Below are 4,731 nucleotides of genomic sequence, written 5' to 3'. Positions count from 1 at the left end.
AAATATTCTCTCTTAAGCCTAAACTGACTTAAGCATCGGAGAGCTAATCGGACAAACCGTCCGATTAGCCATCTACACTGTTTTGCAGGATTAACGCCGTCGAGATGCCGGAATCCATCAATTGGCGCCGTCTGTGGGAAAAGCTTAACAAACTTCAATTCGAATGAGCTTTTCTGAACTCAAATAAATTCTCATTGAAAGATGGCATCCGACGGGACTAATCCAAAAGAACAACAAATAGATCTAACGGATTTGATAAATCTGAAGAATCAAGAAAGAATCAAACGATTGTCATCGAAAATAATAAAAGGAGGAGCGAGCAAATAAGTGCAATAAAGAAAATTAAGCAGGATAAGGCGAGGAGATATAAAGCTGAAAAGAGAAAAAAAGCCGCAAATTGGCCCGACAAGCAAGCTGCTCAATTTATAAATTAAAGAAAAGAGGAAAGGAAACGAAGCAAAAAGAATAAACCCAACACAAAAGCAACAGGTGGCGTTGAGATTGGATTAAACACAGCAAATGGATGAACAAAAGTATAACTAAGCAATAATAAATTGGAGGAACAAAATTAAAGCACTAATCGCTGCCCACAAATTTGTTAGCTGCAAACCAATTGAAATAATATGCAACGATGATGCAAGCACTGATTGAGAAGTCTTTTGACCGAATAAACGGAGAAAAAAAATCAAGAACAAATAACATGACCGTCAAGAACAATCTATATAATAAAAGGAGGAGGAACGAGCAAATAACAAACAATTAGCGGAAACGAAGAGGATTTTCTGGCATCACCAATATTATATTCGGAATTGACGAATCAGAGATATTATCTTATTATCAACGGAATCTAAATCACGATAAGTTTTCAAACTCATTAAATATTTTATTACATGTGGAATTAATTGCTCGTGTCATGATTTCAGCATGTTGTCCATCTCGCATGATTTCTTTTAAATTGATAGATTATAATTTGCAATTATTTTTGCATTAATCGAAATTACAATATAAAATTTATCAAAATATATATTTTGTCTTAGTACAATATTTAAAATCTTTACTTATTAGGAAATATTTATACATGAATAAATTTACAATCCCTTAACTAAGCACATACATATGACTATATGAGATCTTTTCTTTTTAGGAAAGATATATACATAACTCGACAATAATTTAGTTAAGCATATGAGTACAAATATCTATATATATATGAGATTTTTGCTAGTTAGGAAATCTTATAAAAAAAAATATTGCATGACTACAAAAGACTAATTAGCTAAGAAGGAAATAATCAAATGTAGCATATGAAATCATTAGTTTCCTTTATCAAGTAATAGATTTACTACTTGAATATACAATATCTTTATGAAGAAGAAAACCGTTTAATAAAAATTTATAATGTGAGAATGGACTATATCCTACATAATTTATATAAGATCGCTTGCTATCTTAGAACACAACTCTATATGATAAATTTTTATTATATTGTGAAGTCCATGCAGACATAGAAAAAAAAAAAAAAGGGAGAAGAAATATTGGAGAATATTGGAGAATATACTGAAAGAAAAGATGAGATGTCCTAAACACCAGAAAACTAGGCGAACAACGCCCAACAAAAAAGGAAGAATGAAAACGGCCCAAGAGGCGAAAAACGAAGACATGATCTAAAAAACGGGCATAAATACCCTTTGAGATCGGTGTATTTGTGGGGGAGCTTGAAGGATAAAATACAAATTCCACGAAGAATGCGATCGAGAAAAGAAAAGACAAACAATTAGCGGAAGCAAATAACTCAGATCTAATGATTACAAAAACAAGAAAAAATCCAGAAAAAAGAAATAAAGCGAGAGATGGTGGCAACAGAACTCCTACAAGGAGTAAAAAAATATAGAAAGCATAACAAAAATCGGTGGCAAGAAAAGAAAAAATAAATATAAAGGCCGAAAGAAGAGAAGAAATAAGAAATCAAATGAATTTTATCCAGAACAATAACGGAGATGGAGAAAGAAATCAATAAAAAGAACACCACTTGAGATCATGAAGAACCAAGCGATGTAAAAATGAAGAAAAAGACATCGGACAAAACGAATGAATAAAACAAAGAAGGATTCGCCAAAGAAGAATAAGCCAAAGCTTAAACAAGAAGAGACTCGCCTTAATAAGGCTCGGTCAAAAAGAATAAACAAAGAAGGCTCCGCCAAAGAAGAATAAGCCAAAGCTTAAACAAGAAGAGACTCGCCTGAATAAGGTTCGGTCAAAAAGAGTAAACCAAGAAACAACAAAAAAGAAAATAAAACTTGACAAAGAAGACTCATCAGGAAAACCCCAAGAGGGACAAAGAAAATAGATTCGTCTGAACCTTGAAAAAAAACCCAAGAGGGAAAGAAGGATGGATAAGATAGAAGTCAAAAGGCCCATCATCAAGTATAGACTTTTGGTCGTACCCGATGGTGTCAATAGCCCGTCGTCAAGTATAGATCTTTTGTCATACCCGGCGGTGCCAATCGCCCATTGTCAAGTATAGACGTTTGTCATACCCAATGGTGCGAACTATCTTTAATTCATACAACGCAGCAAAGCAGACAGGAATCAGAATAAATAAAGGCGAAACGCTGAAAAACCAGAGTATAGATTTACTCTAAAATAAAGGCGAAACGCCCAAAAAACCAGAGTATAGATTTACTCTAAAATAAAAGCGAAACGCCCAAAAATCAGAGTATAGATTTACTCTAAAAATAAAAGCAAAACGCCAAAAACAGAGCGAAATATCAAAGATCAAAATCAACTCGAAGCAAAATAAAGCGAAAGACGAAAATGCCAAGAAATAGAGGAATGCGAAAGAAAGAAAAACGCCGAAAAATAAGAGAAATGCGAAAGAAAGGCAAAATGCCAATCAAAATGAATGCGAAAGATCTCAAAACAAAAGACCGAGTCTAAAATGATTCGGGTAAAAATAAGGCCAAGTGCCAAAATAAGGAGACTCACTCAAATCAAAAGAAATAAGGCTACATGCCCAAATCAACGAATCACAAACAACTCACCCAAATCAAAGGAACAATCTTAAAAAGGAAGGCAGTCCGACTGAAAAGAATTAAAATCAAGGAAAATCAACGAAATAAATTGAATGACCTGATCTCAAAAACGGGCATAAATACTCTATGAGATCAGTGTATTTGTGGAGGAGCTTAAAGGACTCATATCTGTCCAAAGAAGAAAACAAAACTCTCAAAATGAAAAAGAATTGCAAATAAGAAGAGTAACCTCGAAAAAACAATTACTCATTAAAAGAGTAAACATCAGCTGGAATAAAAGACTTCGAGTAATGAAGATAAAGACAAGCACAAAGAACACAGAAATGTTGAAATCCGAAAATCAAGAAAAGGAGAATGAACATCAAGAATAAAGAGGAATAAACGACTTAAAATCACAACCAACGAAGATCAAACATAGCAAAACAAATGGAAAATAAGGAGTAATGCAACAGTAAAGAAGAATACATAGGAAAAACGAAAAAGAATCGGACGAGTACTAAACAAAAAAGGTTCAAAACCCTAAAATAAAAAGAATAAGGTTTCGCGCACAAAAGAAGGTTCTCCCAAGCTGAGTGAACACCCAAAGATAAGGGTTCGCCCAGTACAAGGGCTTCGCCTACTAATGAAGATTCATATAGTATAAAAGCTTCGCCAAATGATGAGAAGTCGCCACATGAACTTTGCCTATAAAAATATTTAAAAGAAGACAATAAGTCTCGTCAAGAGAATGAGCTTCGCCATAAAGAATCGCCGAGAAGGATCTCAACAAAGAGGAAAAGGATAAACAAATAAAATTCAAAAGGCCGATGGATCGAATCACAAAATTGTTTGGAAATTAGAAGACAATTGAAGAAATTTAAAGAACATAAAAACAATCAAAACATGAACAAAAGAATACCTGGAGATAAGGCATCAAAATAAATCAATGAGATTCACCAAGAGTCTCGCCAAAGAAGAAATCAAACACGAGAATTAAAGATTGAAGATAAGGCAAAGCTACTTTCGAACAACCAAAAGTAAAAGATGAAAAATGAAACAAATACAACAGTTTAAAGACAAAGGAAGATAGAACGAATGGACACATGTCCTACCTTCAAAAAATAACGAATAGATGAACGACACATGGCGAAAAAGGAGAAAAACTGGAATCTTGCTCGAGAAGCAAAAAGGAACGCCGAAATACAAAACGACTCGCCTCAAATAGAGCTGAAATACTCCAAGGCATAAAATACCATGACTTCAGCTCACTTGCGGGGGGGCTAATGATGGATACCGAATCCTATTCTACTTATAATGGAGCCGAGTCGCAGGAGATCTATTCTCAGACGACAGCAGACTCCTGCCCAAAGGGCCGAATCCACCAGATCCGCCTTGACTGGAATACATCATAAAGACCGAATCTCTGAGGACTCGGACAAAGCACGTCGACCCCGGGATTCGGATAAGATCTTCAAGATCTACGCATATTCGGAGTATCTGTCCTATTTGGATACAAATTCCAACTTAGGAAGATAGCCTCCAACTTAGGAAGACGAGACTGTTTAGGAATATCTTCCTAAATAGGACTCCTATCTGAATAAGGAAGGACACTCCTAATCAGGGTCAAATCCTACTAAATAGGAATCACTTTCCTACTACAACTCTGCAAGGTATTCATTCGACTACTATAAAAGGAGCTTGAGGTATGCCTAAACACACA

This window comes from Mercurialis annua, linkage group LG1-X (assembly GCF_937616625.2).
Source record: "Mercurialis annua linkage group LG1-X, ddMerAnnu1.2, whole genome shotgun sequence".
Classification (NCBI taxonomy): Eukaryota; Viridiplantae; Streptophyta; class Magnoliopsida; order Malpighiales; family Euphorbiaceae; genus Mercurialis; species Mercurialis annua.
The sequence above is the reverse complement of the archived record's forward strand: the minus strand, read 5'-3'. Positions refer to the sequence as shown.